At 38.2% G+C, this 17,069-nt stretch overlaps 1 protein-coding gene across 3 annotated transcripts in view; it reads right to left on the reverse strand.

Annotated features, from left to right (window-relative positions):
- The window catches only part of INPP4B (inositol polyphosphate-4-phosphatase type II B), a 464,775-nt gene that overhangs the window by 272,499 nt on the left and 175,207 nt on the right, over positions 1 to 17,069 (reverse strand). The gene's annotated exons all lie outside the window — the stretch shown is intronic.

Genomic DNA, 17,069 nt, shown 5'->3' on the forward strand with positions numbered 1-17,069 from the left:
TTTTTCATCAAATTTAATACATACACAATATGAAAATATACGAATGGCAAGTAAACTCACATAAGAGAAATAAAATTCAACAGGACTTAAGGTGAAGATAAAAGAATATTCTAAAGTAATTTGCATCTACAATTATAATAACTGATACAAACACAATGACTGAGCAAGAAGAAACAACTTCCCATTAGTCTTTCTTTTTCTACAGACTGGGATATGTGTTTTATGTGACTTCTAAGCAACATTTCACACTAACCATTACCACTTCTTGGAACCCTCTCTCTTCCAGGTCTGTGTGACACCAAGGCTGGTTCTCCCTCTCTCACCAGTTTTTGTTCCCTTTGTTATCCTCTCCTTCATATTTGATCTTTAAATGTTGGGGTTCTTCAGGTTTCAGTCTGTAATCTTCCTGTCTACTCTCATGGCTTTAGCCCATCTAAGTGATAATCATTTTCAGTGGACTGTCTTTGGACTTACAAAATTCTATGGTTTCACTCCATAAATGTGTGTATATATATATATGTGTGTGTGTGTATGTATATATGTATATATATATATACATATATATATACATATATATATGTGTGTATATATATATCCTATATAATAAAAGCCCAGCTACCAAAATGGCAGAATGACCAGAATGACCAGAGACCAGAATGACTGCAGCCCCTTGTCTGGGTCAGCCCCACCCCCCAGTGGGGACCTCCACCCTGATCCAGGGCCACCATCAGGGTAGGCCGGCTGGCCCCCATTGGTGCACTTATTATATGAGCCTCTATCCTATATAATAAAAGGGTAATATGCAAATTAACCCTAATGGTGGAACGACCAGAACAACCACTTGACCAGTTGCTATGAGATGCACTGAACACCCCTTGGTCCTTTTCCCTGGCCAGCAGGCTCTGATTGCCCAATGGCTAACAGAGAACCAGGGCTGGGTGATAGGGGGCATGGGTGATGCCAGCCAAGGCCCCCGCCCCACCAGTCACCCCATATAGAGGGCAACCAGCAGCAGAGTCAGGGCTGGTGAGCAGGCAGAAATGGCTGACCTCTCAGTCCCTTCCCCTGGCCATCAGGCTCCGATCGCCCGATGGCAAACAGGGATCCAGGATAGGTGACAGCAGGGGGAGGGGCTGGCTGTGGGCAGCTGGGGAAGATGGCCCTGATTACAGGCCAGGCCTAGCGACCACACCCATTCACCCCATTCACAAATTTCGTGTGCCGGATCTCTAGTATATCTCTATCATAAAAACCCTGGGGTCATAACACCGTCACAGCAGAATGACCAAAGACTCATCGCCAGAAGGCTGCATGCGCAGTGAGGTGTGCATGGGTGGGCGGGGACTTGACTCTGGGTCCCATATCCTGCCCCCGTGGCGGGAGTTAGTCTGGGTCCTGCCGGTGCAGTGGGTCTGGGTCTCCCGCGTATTGCACATTGGTTCTCTAGAGTGTGAGTGAGTGAATGTGTGTGTGTATGCCTGTGACTTTTTGTACCTTCTTGTTTTCATATCAATAGATAAGGGAAACAGAAAAACTCTTTATTGGATTATTTGTTGAATTCAGCAATCATAGGTATCATGAATATACCACCTTCTGTGCAACCAGATGGGCACACTCACACTGGTTAATTTCACTCCTGAGGCACTTCCAAAGGAGAAGCTACGAATAGCAGAAAGCTTTGTTTTCTGTGCTACATGTAAATGGTCAGCTCACCCTCTAAGCACAGGTTTAGCTAGGAAGTAAGTTACTTGACTCTGTGGATAATAGTGTACAGGGAGGTATTGTCTTAAAACTGAAGTATCCCAAGGAATCATGGAAAGACTTGCTCCTCTGCTCTATATACTCCCTTCATCAAAGAAGAAGACTATTAATTCTAGTAAAGCTTCTTTTTCTTATAATTAAAAAGAAATGTCACAGGTTGATCCCAATATAGCGTAATGAAAGCACACCTTTTATACCCTTTAAAGACTATTCACGGGGAAAAAGAAAGACATGAATCCATGTCCCTCAAGGACAATGAAGGCCAAGGTACAGAGGACGGAAGACGTACTGAATAGAAAAGCAGCCTGATACAAACAGGGCTTGAGGGAAAACAGACATCTGGTTTTCAGGCTCCCTCAACTGGGCAGTCTTCTCCTCCCACCACCAAGAGAAGCAGCCACTTCCCTAAGCCTGTGGTGTGGGTAAGCCCCTTGCAGCGTAGAAAACAGTTTTTTCTTTACTTTTCAAATTCTTAACATTTAGTCAGGTTGCTAAAAAAATGTCACATATATATCCTGTTCCTTGTGCTTCAGAAAATTAGATGCCACTGATCAATTGATGCACCAATTTGGGTTATATTTCCAATCCAATAAATTACTGGACTTCATTATATGGTTTCCCAGTTACCATTGTATACCAGTGATTACATCTAGATTAAATCAATTTTACACCATACATTAAAAGATATATGTAGCCCTTAAAAAGCCTGATAGCCCTTCTCTCAACTTACTTTGCCATTATAAAATGTCTTCCTTTTAAAACATTTCTTCTGCCTTTCTGGGTTTTTTGCTCTTCCATTTTCTCAGGAATTTTAATCTTCTGAAGACTAGGATCTCAACTTTGACAATTCAGATCCCCTGAGTGGATTCAATCCCAGGGCACTGCAATGTCTGATCATTCATTTGTGTGTAGTAAAACGACTGAATACACAGTGTCCCTGCCTCATACTAACATCCACACAATGAGAATTTCATGAGTAGTTAGGAACACTATTCCCTCTTGAATATTTTCTTAAGGCTATTTCTTAGAAATATGTGGCTATAGAGCATGCTTAGCTAACTTATAGCCATTCATATATATCCTTCTATTTCATTCTGTAGTCTCTGCAGAATCTGTACATCTCTAATTGATTGAGCTGAGTGTGATATTTTGCCCTCCCTGTTCATTTTAGCTTAATTTCAACTGATCAAGCCTATTTTCTACAATTTTTCTGATTTGGTATTATTCCTTCGTGTTCTCTGCTATTTCAAACATCCTGTCTTACATATTTTTCTCATCAGTATGAAAGGTAAGGTTATCAAAGTCATCACTTGCATATTCATAAGACTTGACTGCTGAGGTCAGGAATACATCTTTCTTAACAAACCACAACTTCTTCCTTTAGTTAAGTAACCATTTTTTAAGACTTTATAGAAATTAACAAAAATGTGTTATTTTTCTCCTTAACTGTTGTGTGGGAGATTTTAATTAATACACACTTCCCTAAATAATTTGTGAACACTGCATAGCTGCCAACATAAGCAATATTTTTTGGAAAAAAATGTATAAAAGTTGTGTGGAAGAAATAACTTAAAATTTGGAATATTTTTGTTTTTAACATATTTTATTGATTTTTACAGAGAGGAAGGGAGAGGGATAGAGAGTTAGAAACATCGAACAGCTGGCTCCTGCACACCCCTTACCGGGGATTGAGCCTGCAACCAAGGTACATGCCCTTGACAGGAATTGTCCCCAGGACACTTCACTCTGCAGACTGATGCTCTATCCACTCTATCCACTGAGCCAAACCAGTTAGGGCTCTTTTTTTTTTTCTTTTCTTTTTCTTTTTTTATTTTTTTTTTTTTGCACTGAAGTCAAAATGTTAATATTTCAAATTCAAAATTAGGGTAAAATAAATTTACTCACATAACTTGAACAAACACCAGTAATTTTAGGTTTCCAGGAAGTGAGGGGATAAAAAGTAATTCAGTATTTAATGTTCAAATATAAGAAATCAACCCAAGGAATCAATACACACACACACACACACACACACACACACACAGATTAAATAAACAAAAAATAAAGCCATCCTGATGAAAGAATTCCTTACACATAGTAAAATAATGCTAATTTTTTTTGCTTCTATATGACCTCAATAAAATGCTAATATCATACAACTTTTTTCTAAAATTTTAAAAGAACTCTGCTGTAAAGAAAAAGCAAAGTCCTATGCAAGTTATTTTATTTTTTTAGATTTTATTTTAAAGAGAGAGAGAGAAAGAGGGCAAAACATCAGTGTCAGAGAGACACATCAATTCCCCCGACACACTCCATCCAGAACCGAACCCACAACCTGGGCATGTGCCCTGACTGGGAATGGAACTCAAACTGAGACCCTCTGGTGCACAGGACAACACCCAACCTACTGAGCCACAATGGCCAGGGCAATATCATACAAATGTTAAGGTTCCTCTCATTTAAAATTATACATGAAACTTGCAAAGAATATGGGGGTGTGGAGCAGGAAGCACAATTTACTGCACACTTACTATGTCCCGCATGGCATTAGGCTTACACTTTGCTTGTGTTAGCTCATGTCCAGCACAAAAATGCTCCTATTGCTGCCTCATGGTTCCATTAGTTCCAAATCCATATTTTTAACTAAACAGTCAGTCACATTTGTAGATCACAACATATGGCTAAAGATGAAGACTATTATGTGTTTATTTATTTTTTACCAATAGTTCAGTATTCAGCAGCCTGCATTAATATTTTGTCAGTAACATCATTCTATCCCATCTGGTCCCATGCATGGTCAGAGGTGATTTCACTATGTAACAAGAATTTTGAGACTGTCAATACTCTGATAATAGAATTCAAGGAAAACTTAAGGAAAGGATGAGAATAATGCCATAGAGAGAAACCAGATGACAGAGTTATTGAGGAATATCAGTAATAATTTGCAAGAAGGAATTGAAGAGATTTTGTTACAGAAATACTGCTTTCAAATTCTTGCTACATTGAGATTTGAGCACCACTGCTCCTAAATTTCATTTCAATGGATTCACTTGTAAATTAAACTGATTTCTTTGACGTAGATAGCTAGATTTAAGAAAAGAGAAACAGGACCTGAAATAAAATGTGCTACTTTGCCCCCAACCCCATAACAAGACAATATGAAAATATGCCACCATATTTTATATAGATCTGTGTGTGTTAAATGAAAACATGTTGGCCTTTTACATAAAGTGACTAAGAAGATGACACTCACTTCTATAGTTGGGACATTATACATACTAAAGTAAACTACCTCCTTAGTATCATTTGCCAGTTTTTGCACCATTGAAGAATCTAGAGGGAGAGAAAAAAGGAACCTGGGCCTGGAACAGTGGTACTCTGTGGAATTGCTCTTTTCAGGAGCAATGAAGATGCCAGCTGTACAGAAGACTGCATATCTGCATGTGAAAAGAACAAATTTGGTCTAAATTACTATTGTCAGTACCAAAGATGCCCTTCTCCAGCTTGTCTAGGCTCCCTCAGCTTCTCTCATGTCAAGCCTCAGAAATTTCTATTTTGTCTTATTTTCATGAGTGTTACCTAGGTAGCTGAGACTCCATCCTCAAGCCATTGAATTCAAAACAAGTCTATGCTTGCGTGTCTTCTGGTTCTGATATCCCATGCTAAATGCGGTAAACCCCACAGTGGTCTGGCATCATCGCCTAGCGCTGTGTACAGACTTGGCTCTTTGTGTGCGTGCTCCAAATCCACGCTCCACTTCAGAAACAAGTGCTTGCAGCTTTCTGCTGTTCTTTTCAACAGGAACATATGTGCTGCTTAAGAAAGAATGAAAATGTTATTCCAAGAGTGGAAGCTGGTCCCTCTGAATACTAAAAGAAATAGCTCGTGAGTCCGTAAATGGAAATCTGTAGTGTCTGAAGTAGGATTGCAGAAGAGGAAGAAACACAGGAAACAACCTTAAGCCTTTTATCTGCTCAAAGGCCAAGAGGACAACATTTTTCAGAACTATCAGTTCAACATGAGAGATAATAGGATTCCCATTTAGGATTCCTGTTCAGGACAAGCACAGCACTCATCAGTGGATCCAGCAGGGCGCATGGGTGAGTGGGAAGTGGCTGCTTCCCAGATGTACTTCCAAACCTAAAGATGAGGCCAGTGCAGTGAGTGGAGACAATCAGTTACAAGAGGAGCGGCAGGAAAGTCAGGACTCAAGTCGCCAAAGGTAGACGGCTAAGAGATGTGTGCTCAAAATTGTTGAACTCCAACTGAGGACACAAAATGATGTCCAGAAAGTGTTTGGGAGTTTGAGAAAGAATAAAGGAAATAGGATCCTGGAATAATGCCTTCAGGAGTTGATTCTCTAATAAAGGAAGCTAAGGTCCATCTGTCTGGGCAGGAAGTAGTAAGCAATTCAGAAAGCAGTTATTTAATCTGGATGACTTCATGAATAACACACAGACTCATGGTCTGCATTCCAACCAATCCTGACTAAAGCAATTTTTAGACATGCTTTCCCAAACTAAAATGTTTTAGATGAATTTCGTGTGTATGTGTGTGTGTGTGTGTGTGTGTGTGTGTGTGTATACATTGCACATAGGAGCTTAAATGTTAGAAGGTGGTTCTTAAATTAAGGTAATTTTTAAAAATTGCATTATTTTTTCTCCTATAAATGTATTGTGCTTAGTAATTATATGTGGAATTATTAAACGTTTCTATGAAATTGCTGTCTCTGTAATGCCAAATATTTTACAAGTCAATTGGAAGTATTAAATCAAAGCCATACATAGAAAGAGTAGGAAATAAGGGGGGAAGGAAAGAATAGGAGAATGGATGGTTCTGAGAGGATAATTAGCTTCTCATTTTATTGTCTCCATCTAGAACATTCTTTGGGGGCAGACAAATTTTGAAGAGCCAAAAGAAGATAACTCCTGTTTTTCTTGAGTCTTTTGAGTCAACCATGTATGTGACTTTCCTGTAGAAAAGAGAAAATTTCTATATTCATGTCCAACATAGGGCTTTAGGACAGTCATTTCTTCCATCATAAGTTTGTTGACTCACAGGAAATGAAATAAGGTCAATACAGATAATCTAAGGCTAGATATGACTAGTGATCTAGGAGACCTGAGACAAGAAGGGGAAGACCAGTGAGTCTGAAGGTGAGAAGACAAATGTGGTTATCTGGAGGGCACAAAGGGTCTAATAGAGCAACAGCTACAAGTTTAACACTATGTCAAAACAGTGCAGATTAGATAATTTGAAAGTGAGAGAAAGTGGTTCTATGAGAATCAGAGTTTGAAGGGAACAAAGAGCATGTCTCAGAATATTTGGGATCTCCAAGGAGAGCAGTTCAAAACTAAAGCTCACCAGAGTACCTGCTGGGTGAATGGAAAATGCTTCAGAGCCCTGGCTCTACAGGAAGTTTCAGATAGAAGGAGAAGTAGACTATACTACCCAAATCACATGAAAGAACCATCTTCTCAGCTCTTTCAGGACATGTGGTAAACTGGATAAGCTAAGAATATGAGACACCTTCTATTTGAAGGTCCCCATGGCAGTTCTTACTTGCTCTGTGTAGTAAACACCTGAAAAATCAGAGTCAGAGACTACAGTCCTGACTGGGTGACTTTAAATTTGTGTTGGAGTCTCAGTATCTTCCACTGGAAATGGGAACGATAATTATAGTTATTCCCACTGAGTGCTTGTGAAGATCCAATTGAATATGTGAAAAAAAGATCTATTAAATTCCTAATAATCCTTTATGATAAAAGACTAATATGCAAATTGTCCCCTCAGGAGTCGACCAGGAGACCAGGAGTTCGATCACTCACTATGACGTGTGCTGACACCAGGGGGCGGTGCGGAACATGGCAGGGCACTGAGGAAGGAGGAGGGAGGGAGGCCGGGAGGCGAAGAACCTGATCGGCCCTGATTGCTGGCCAGGCCTAGGAACCCTACCTGTGCATGAATTTCGTGCACCGGGCCTATAGTGTATTAATAAAGTACTTCTCATTTTCATATATATTAGTTCAAATGCCTTATGAAATAGCAATTATTATCCAAACTTACTGATGAGGAATAAGAGTTTCTGAGAGAGTAAGTGGTTAATCCAAAATAGCAATTAGAATAACAGCATTAAGAGGTCACATATACATCTAGCACTATTCTTAGTGCTTTAAGTGCACTACTTCATTTAACCCACAAAACAACCCAGTTAAGATAAATTGTTCAGAGTTGCATAAGTAGCCAGTAGCAGAATCAGGATTCATACACTCTTAGCAGCCCACGCTCTCAAACACTGCCCTTGTACTGCCTTCTCTCGGGGTTACATGTATAGGCTGAAATGTATAGGCCAAATCTCTGAACCCAGTTCATTTCTACTGTTTTAGTTATCTGCTATGCTTCTTACTATGTTCATAAGAACATCTCCATAACAAGATTGCTGCTTCCTGATGCTGTCATAATACAGACATCTTAAAGTTACTTTGTGAAGAATTTTAGGTGTAGACTTCTACACAGGTAAGCAATTGTCAGCTATCCAGTCTAGTTACAGAACTCATTTGTTCAGCTCTGCCTATGACTGACTCATCCTATCAGTTCTCTCTATAAGAACCCTAAGGGCAGTAAAGCTCTATCTTTCTGAATATAATTTACTAACAACAAAATATCGATAGTTAAACAATTGTATTTCTTGAGAAATTTAAAATTGCTTTTTACAAACGACTGTGTTAGTAATAATTATGAAATGTTTCAAAGGTACAGCTACATATATAAACTTATTTAATGAAGAAACATGAGCGGAACAAAGCAAAGGCACCCATCCATGCATCCGGTTCATGGATATTTATGGACTGTCTAAATGTGCCCAACATGATTCTAGGTGACAGTTTCATAGCGGTGAACAAGGACACAAGTTCCCTATTTTAAGGACCTCATAATCTAGTGAGACATGAAATTTAAGAAAATAATTTAGTGAGAATTTTAAACAGGATGATTTAATTGAGAATTTTAGAAGACCATGGATCAGGGAAACCTTCTCTGATGAGGTGACTTTCAACTTGGAAGACAGAGGCAGCAATGCCAAGACTCAAAGGTTTGGCCTATTTGACAGGCAAAAAGAAGACGAGTGGGGTTGCTGAGCCAAAAGATTAGCACAGACAAGGTGAGAATGGATGCTCAAGATCTGTGTGGAATGTGGTAAGGCATTTCAATTTTATTCTAAGTGAAATAGAAGCCAATGGAGGATTTTATCTAGGGCAGTGAAGTAATCACATTTACATTTCCGGTAAGAGCTGATAGTGGCTTAGAATTGAAGGATAGTGGTGGCAATGGAGAGAGGTGTTCAACTTCAGAATGTTTTTTCAACATGGAAATTATAGGACATGATGGGCTTGATGTAAATTTTGGGGAAAAGAAGAATTTAGAAAGACTTATAGTTTGGGGATTTGTGTAACTGAATGGATGGTGATGTATTTTACAGATGGGCATCAAGGGGGCATAAAATGTTTTAAAGGGCAGGAATGAGAATCAACAAATCAGATTTAACTAACTTAAGCATAAAATACCGCCTAGGTGAGCCGGTGGAGATATCTACTAGCCAGTTGAAAATGGTAGCAGAGAGCTCCATGGAAAAATGAGGGCAAGTCACCAATTTTGGAGACAAAGACTCATAACTGTAATTTAACATTTATGTTTGGAATTGTTTAGAGTGAGATCGTGTTTAAGTTTTTTGTAGTATGGGGATAAAACTTACATTCTGAATGGCACAAGTTTTGACCTGGGATATTTTTTTTCTCCTCAAACTGACTTCTGCCCCCTCACCACTGCAGATAATGGCCAAGAGCAATCTGTGTCTTGGTAAAGTAGAGATCATGCAGGAGTAAGGGGCACAGCACTTGAAAAGTTTGGGGCTTTCTCCTACCAGGCAAAGTATTCAACTGCTGGCAGGTCACTTAACCCCTCCGAGAGTCAGTATCTTTGTTGTGAAATGGAGGCAGCACCACCTTTGCCAGCTGCAAAAGGTCAAAGCCCAAGCGAGAAGCCTTTGGGAAAAAACTGTTTTGTACAATGGAAACGAGAAGGGTCTTTTTTGGAATTCTGAGCCCCACTCCACTTGGCCGCTTCTCTTCCCCATGGCATGGCTCCCAATAGGATACATTCGGGTACCATCTGCTCCACAAGAAGGCCGACTGACAAATTTCAGCCCCACAGACAGCAGCATCATAACCTCAGCGGCTTTTGACTTTTCACAAAGCAAAGCCACCTAATGAACAAAGCCCCTAGGTAGTCCTGATCCCTCAATTACTCATACATGGCAGCAGATGCTGCAAAGGTAGAGCTGATCCAGCGACCAGCCGCTCTCAGTAATTAGCCAGTGGAGGGAAGAGTGTAATTAGGTGAATCACACAGAAAGAGAAAGAACCTGGATGGAGCACGTTGATCATGGATCAAAGACACAAATGAAGACGCTAGAATTTGAATATAAAAAAAAATAAACCCTAACAAATAATTTGTTTAACTTATGTGGAAGGATCAATTCAGGCCTATGAAGTTAAACCTGGTCCAAGATCCCCTTTAATTAAAAGCTTCTATGATATATATTACTCAGAAAGAAATTTGACAAGAAGAGTAAATATAATTTATCACAGCAAAATTCAGTTAAATGATACAGTAGTGGCAAAAAGAAGAAGAGGAGTTTGCTATCTCGTGTACTTCTCATTTATTACTGATGTCTGGTATCTGAACCTCCTGAAGAGGGCCAAGCTGGAATTTAGATCAATGTCAATAAGAACATTCCAACCGTGGCACACACTACATCTTCAGTCCCCAGAAGCCACTACCCACATGACGGATCTCTTAAGAAACTCTAATTGGTTCATTTTTCTCTTCTTTCAATAAAATCTCTAATTATTTCAGGATTATGAAAACATTATGCAGGTCTTAGATAACTTTTTATTGTCTTCCCTTTCCCATTCCTGTACTTTTAATAACCAGCCACAAAGAACATGGCCTTTGAAATTAACATCTATATTCCTCCACTTCCTGGCCTCATGCCCTTGGGCAAATGACTGAATTCACTGGTAAACATGAATAGCTGGAAGTCTGTTTAAGGAGCAGAGATAAAAAGTGAAAAGGGTACAGCCTAATACCTCTCCCTAAGAGATAGCAATTATTAGGCACAAAAATGCAACGTCAAGGCCCCCTGCTTCAGGAAGTATTCACTATGATGAAGTGATTCAATCAACATTATATTCAGAACAATAAAGGTCAACCAATCATTAATTGCATGTCAAATACCAGTTTAAGTGCTTTATGTATATTAACTCATTTAATCCTAACAAGAACTTTACAGTTAGATACTGATATCCTCCCCATTTTACAGATAAGAAAGCCAAGAGTCAGAAACATTGTGTAATATTTCTAAGGCCACAAAGCTAGGTAGTAACAAAGACAAAATTCAAATCCTAGCAATGGACTTTGCACCCCCCTCCTTAGCTGGTGAACTATAGTGCCTCCCCACTCAGATTATAAACTGAAATCTGAGCCTGAAATGCAAATACATTCTATTAGTTGTCTATTATTTTTGTTGTTGTGTTGTCGATAACTGGTTGTTTTGGAAAATATCTCCTAAGAAGTACCGTCTGCCCTTCATATAAGGAGGTTTTGCATCTTTAGATTTAACCAACTTCAGATGGAAAACAGCATTTCCCATTTCAGGGCCGGGAATTTGTGGAGATCCAATTGTCTACACTGTTCTGCACCATTTCACATAAGGGATTTGAGCATTCACGGTTTTTTGTATCCAAGGGGGTCCTAGAACCAAAAGCCCACAGGCACCAACAGACATCAATATTACTTGCTAGTTATCTGATGCAGTCAAGACTGAGATAGCTCATAGACAGACACACTGGGATGATTCTTGTGTGTGCAAATTCTGCAGAGGTATGCAATTTTCAGGAGCACAGCATGGCTGCAAATTCTGTAGTGTACAGCTCAGCATAACCAGAGCTTTCTCTGAGTTTCACATCCCCAGTGCCAGTAAGACTCAATTAGTTCTTTCTGATACCTAAATACAATTTGCTAGCAGTAAGACAATGTTTAAAAGACTGCGTTCATTTAGAATTTTAAAACAAATTCCTAATATGTATGGAACGATTATAAAATATTGCAAGAGGATTTCCAGAGACTTTATTTTTAGAGTGGGATTAGAAGTAATAAAGAGGGAAATGTAAATGAGCATTAAACGCTCTAGGGTTTTGTTTCATGAATTTAGCTGCTCCCTTTGCCTCAACCGTCCCTATGTTCCTTCTCAAATCAAATGAGACCCTGTTCATCCTTCCAGACCTGGTCGCAAGGCCACTTCCTCTGAGAGATTATTTCCAACGCCTCAGTTACATTTAGTCACTGCTTGTGCAGTCCTTCTGTAGTTCTTGGCTTATACTGTTATTTTGCTCTGATTGCAATCTGCCTGGCCTTACAGTTGTTTGTCTTACCAGCTCCTGGAAATCCTTGGGAGCGGGAATAGATCAGGAGGGGATACAGGATGATGGTTAAAAGCAGGGGCTTTTAAATCAGAAACAACTCAACTTGGATCCTGACTGTCACTCAACTCCCATAAGATCTCTGGAAAGTCGACCATTAGGAATCTTAGATCTTTTTTATCTTTTGGTACAGATAACATGGGAGAGCATGCCCTGTACTGAGGTTTCCTGGTTCAAATCTGGGGCTCATTAATTACCTTACCTATTTATGTCTAAGTTTCTTTTCCTGTAAAACAAGGATGATAATAGAGCAGTTATTTCATAATGAAAATTAAAGTAGTTAACTTATGCAAATTACTTAAAACAATGAATGGTGAGCAAATAAGCTCTCAATAAATGTTTCTTATTTTTAATGTTATTATCCTGCAGAATCGTGGTGAGAAAAAAAAATTGCTTCCTGTTTGTAAGGAGGTAAGCATATACTTGGCACAAAACTATTGTTCAGTGGAATGCAATTTTTTCTAAGGAAAGTATCATACTCTAAGAATCAAGAACATGACAATAAATTTATAATAGACAATAAAATAGGGCCAGCCCAGGCCTTGTCTAATTCTTGGCAGTTGTTTCTCTTGTCTCTTGAAGATTATCTAGCAGCTTGTATGAAGCAATATTTTTTTATCAATAAATTAAATATAAAAATATACTTCTGTGCTTGGTATTCCCTTTAGCTGACCCTGCATACCATGTAAAAGACAAAAATACTAAAGAAGATACACTAAAATCTTCTGCTCTCCCACTGGAGTTTTAAACAAGTCAGAGCTTTATAATCATTTATAGAACACAGACCAGCAGAAGTAGAAGTATGGACACGGGAAAATCGGTAAGTTTGGCCTCTTAAGATTTTCTCTTTCAGAGAAACATATAAAACTATGACTGATTTACAGCAATTCATAAAGTATAAATGGACCTGACATGTAGGTTAATGAAGGCACTAGCAAGCTATAAAAGCTGTGTCTATAAAGAGATGAGACTGTTCGGTGGTGCTTATCAATTCGGGCATATTTTTATACACATTTTCAAATTCTGAAGACAGAAAACTGATCACATGATTGACATGATTTTGTTTCTAACTGGGCTTTTATAAATAAAAAGATTCTATATCCAAAATCCAAAATTAGTACACATAACCTAATATGCGATCCAAGAGGAGAATAGAGCATTTGGAATCAGTGTTTTCCTGGACAAAGCCTTAACAACCACAGAAGCTAACCTCTACTTACTAAAGCCACTCTAATATCTGAAGTAACCTACATAAGGACATCTTGTCATTGGCATGCTGTGATAAAACTGAATTTTAACCATTGAACACATTAGATTTATTATTTTGAATTTATGATATATATGATGTCCATATAAAATATGAAACATTTTTATAAGCTTTCTATTGACTCTGGGATGAACTTATAAAATAGTTCATAGAAATTTATTTTATCTCATTGTCAATATTAGTCTTCTCTATACATTTTCAACAATGGATTCAAGAGACTAAATGTACCCAGATTTTAAGAAATGATCACTCTTCTTAAATGCCAGCTTTGTTGAAATGAAAACAATTTTATTAAACCATAAACAAAATAAGCATTCTCCAGGGTTTTTAATTATTTCTCCCTTTGTGAAAATAAAAATGGTTTCAATACACTCAAATGAAACAATGAAAGAAATGTGGAAGCAGATTTGCAGTTGTAAGAGTGAATTATTTAATTTAAAGGCAGCCAACCATGAGATATACAGTTAACAATGGACATGAGATACTCATTTTTTCAGTACATACTTATTTTGTGATAGCAAGATATTTTTAGTCAATTAGCTTGCTCAATTGACTAAGCATCTCCTACCTTATTTAGCTGAATAAAGATGTAGCAGGGGAACTTCAGCAAGATATAGTGATTTTATAGTGGCATACAGACAAGGAAGAAACAAATCCTCCACAGAAAATAGATGTCTATTGCTTTGATAGCAATAGACATCTAACAAAATCAGTGTAGCTGTTTTCTAAATGTAAAAATGCAAAGCCATTGGAATTCTCAATCTATTTGAATACTCAAGAATCAAATATCAAAAATTTAGTTGAAAAATTAAGTGGAAAAAGCTCCCTACCTTGTTTATCCTATTTTTTGTTAAAATTTTTTATTTTTGTTTTCAGACACTATGCTTTCTAATTAAATAAATATGCACATTCTTCAACAATGATAAAAATATTTAAGAAATTATTACTCTCATTATTCCTTATGAAGTTAACTATGTAACAAGTGAAGTGTTGAAGAATTTGTGGGATTACGAAAACAAAGAAAAAAGTGATAAAAATATACACTAAAAAATATAGTATCTTTGAAAGAGTAGTTTAAGTATCTTTTTTTTAAGAAATAAAAAAGTTGAGGATCTTAACATGCTAAGAGACATTAACAAAGAGTTTGGGGAATTTATCTTTCAAGATCAACAATTCAATTCCCTGAAGACTCTAAATATCTTTCTTTTGTTTAATCATCAGGCATTTCTTGTCCTGTGATAAGATAAAATCATCTATTGTTAAGAAATCTAGTGTACTTTTTAAATAAACATAAAAAAAGTTATTTGAATTTTTTTAAATGGGAGGTCTATCATTATGAATCATTTCCTGAAGCTGCTCTTCTTTTAGATCTATGATCCAAAGCCAGAAATTTAAGTGACAACAGCATTGCTAACTGAACTTGACTGGACTTTCAAAAAAACAGCATAGTTAGGTCTCTAAACAAGACAGATCACTTAAATTCAAACAGAAAACAGGTATTGGCCCAGACGTGCTGTCTCTTGAAAGTCGGCCACCAGGTTTACTGAACCTCCTCTACCCCAACTGCTTCTGCCCGCTTCAGATTGCCCCTGTTCTCCAAGATGCAAATAAGAAGGCTTATATCTGTGTTTTTAAATACACCAAATAATTCAAACAAATTTTTACTTTTCAGAAGTCCTGTCAAAAATGTAAAATAATTATTTTTTCATTCAAAATAAAGTATGGCTAGATGAAGGCTCAAGTAGTAAGAGCTATTGTCAGTGAGTCAAGAGGTGGCTAGGTCTATTTTGCTCCTCGGCTCCCTTTCTGAAAATAAATTGGTTCTACATCTGGGAACTCCAGGAAAACAACAACAACAACACGTATAACTTTATTGGTATTACCACAGATGTTTCTTGAGTTTTCACATTTATGTTTCTCAATACTTGAGAAAGAAAAAATCTAGAATCCTTAACTTACAGCACCTTTTAGCTATATATGTAATAAAAATGAAATGTTAAAAAAATAAATTATACCAAAATCAGGAATACTGATAACAATAAATTCAGGTGAGGCTCTGGAGCAACAAGAACTCTTACACATCACTGGGAATGCAAAATGGTACAGCCACTTTGGAAGACAGCTTGACAATTTCTTACAAAACTTAAATATATTCTTACCATTTGATCCACTAATTGAGCTCCTTGGTATTTGCACAAAGGTGTTGAAAAGTTATGGCAACACAGAAACTTGCACAAGATATTTATAGAACTTTTATTCATAGTTGCCAAAACTGGGAAGAAACCAAGATGTCCTTCAGTAGGTAAATGGATAAATAAACTGTGGTACATCCAGAAAATGGACTATTATTCAGTGCTAAAAGAAATAAGCTACCAAGCCATCCTATATAACAGGGTAATATGCAAATTGGCCCCAATGGTAGAATGACCAGAACGACAACTGGACCAGTCACTATGAGGCGCACTGACCACCTCTTGGTCCCTTTCCCCAGCTGGCAGACTCCAATTGCCTGATGGCCACCCATGGCAGGGGTGGGGTCGGCGAGTGGGCAGGAACAGCTGACCTCTCGGTCCCTTCCCCTGGCCATCTGGCACTGATCACCTGATGGTGAACAGGAAACAGGGGGTGGGGGTTCGGGGGTGGAGCTGGCTGCAGGCAGCTAGGGAAGATGGCCCTAATCACAGGCCAAGCCTAGAGACTGTACTGGAGCACAAATTTCATGCACCGGGCCTCTAGTGAAAATATATAGAGAAAACTTAACAGCAATTTAATTCAGTGAAAGAAGGCAATCTGAAAGGGCGATATACTTTATGATTCCAACTATCTGACCTTCTGAAAAAGGCAAAACTATGAAGACAGTAAAAAGATTAGTGGTTGCCAGGGTTTAGGGGAGGGATGGATGAATAGGTGGAGCACAGAGGATTTTTAGGGCAGTGAAAATCCTCTATATCCGTGGTCGGCAAACTGCGGCTCGCAAGCCACATGCGGCTCTTTGGCCCCTTGAGTGTGGCTCTTCCTAAGCCTTAGGAGTACCCTAATTAAGTTAATAACAATGTACCTACCTGTATAGTTTACGTTTAAAACATTTGGCTCTCAAAAGAAATTTCAATCGTTGTACTGTTGATATTTGGCTCTGTTGACTAATGAGTTTGCTGACCACTGCTCTATATGATACTATAATAATGGAAACCCATAGAATGTGCAATACCAAAAGAGAATCCTAATGTAACCTGTGGACTTTGGATGTTGATGATGTGTCATAGTAGGTGCATCAACCATACAAACATCCCACTCTGCAAGGGATATTGAAACTGAGGGAGGCTATGCATTTGGGGAGGTAGGGAGTACATGAGAAATCTCTACACCTTTTACTAAATTTTGCAGTGAACCCAAAACTGCTCTAAAAATGAAGCCTATTTTAAAGGACAAACAAACTATTAAAATAAACACTATAGTTATTTTCTCAATAAATTATGCCTCAAAATAAAAGCATCATCCCGTTT

This window comes from Myotis davidii, unplaced genomic scaffold (genome assembly GCF_000327345.1).
Source record: "Myotis davidii unplaced genomic scaffold, ASM32734v1 scaffold436, whole genome shotgun sequence".
NCBI classification, from domain to species: Eukaryota; Metazoa; Chordata; class Mammalia; order Chiroptera; family Vespertilionidae; genus Myotis; species Myotis davidii.